Genomic DNA, 880 nt, shown 5'->3' with positions numbered 1-880 from the left:
AGAGGGTCAACGAAGTCGAGACATCACTATCCTTTTCCTCTTCATCAGGAACCTGAGCCTCGGCAGCTGGAGCTGCGGCCGGATTCGGCGAATCCTCGGTTCCAGCTTCAACAGGAGCAGCAGCCAAAGCGGGACGTGGAGTACCCGGTGGCGAGTCAAACAACGAACGCCAGGACGGAATAAGTTCGGTTGAATCAAGAGACGGGTCAACGACCACGCTTCGGTACACATTCACGAAACGCGTACCACGAGGATTGAAGAGCTCCGGATTACGCTGGCACGGGAAGTACGTAGTGTTGTACGGGTGCTGATGCGGCGCATTCATCCATCCAGTACGCCATGGCTGACGAGCGTCGAGAGCCCGAACTTCGGAAAGCCAGTCAGAGGTCCGAGGTGCGAACGACAAGTTTTCAATGGGGTACCACGGCTTCGACGGCTCCAAAAGCAACTTGGGACGAATGAATGACACGCCGGAAGAACTAGATGAAACCGAGTCACGACTCCACGCCATGTACTGCTCACGGTACTTGTTGCGAAGACGATCGGCACGACGGTCGCGCTCACTGAAGAGCTTCTTTAACACAGCTCTCAGTTCCTTCAAGCGTTCCTTGTCGTGGCCAACCTTTTTAGCTTCTTCAGCGAGACCTCGTTCAATACCAGCTAACGGAAGCCAGTAGAGACGCTCCCACAATGCAAACCCGAGGTCACCTTGCTTCCCGCCGTCACCCCGAAGGTTCGCCCAGATCATCTTGAGACGGGTCTCAATTGGAGCACGTTTGGAGATGGGGACGCTTGGCTTGAAGTCAACAGTGTCGAAGAGACAAGCTTGAAGAGGATAGAGCTGCCGAAGTTGCTGGTCACGGGTGATCAGGATGCGAGT

Source organism: Phytophthora infestans, genomic scaffold, assembly GCF_000142945.1.
Source record: "Phytophthora infestans T30-4 supercont1.337 genomic scaffold, whole genome shotgun sequence".
Classification (NCBI taxonomy): domain Eukaryota; phylum Oomycota; class Peronosporomycetes; order Peronosporales; family Peronosporaceae; genus Phytophthora; species Phytophthora infestans.
The sequence above is the reverse complement of the archived record's forward strand: the minus strand, read 5'-3'. Positions refer to the sequence as shown.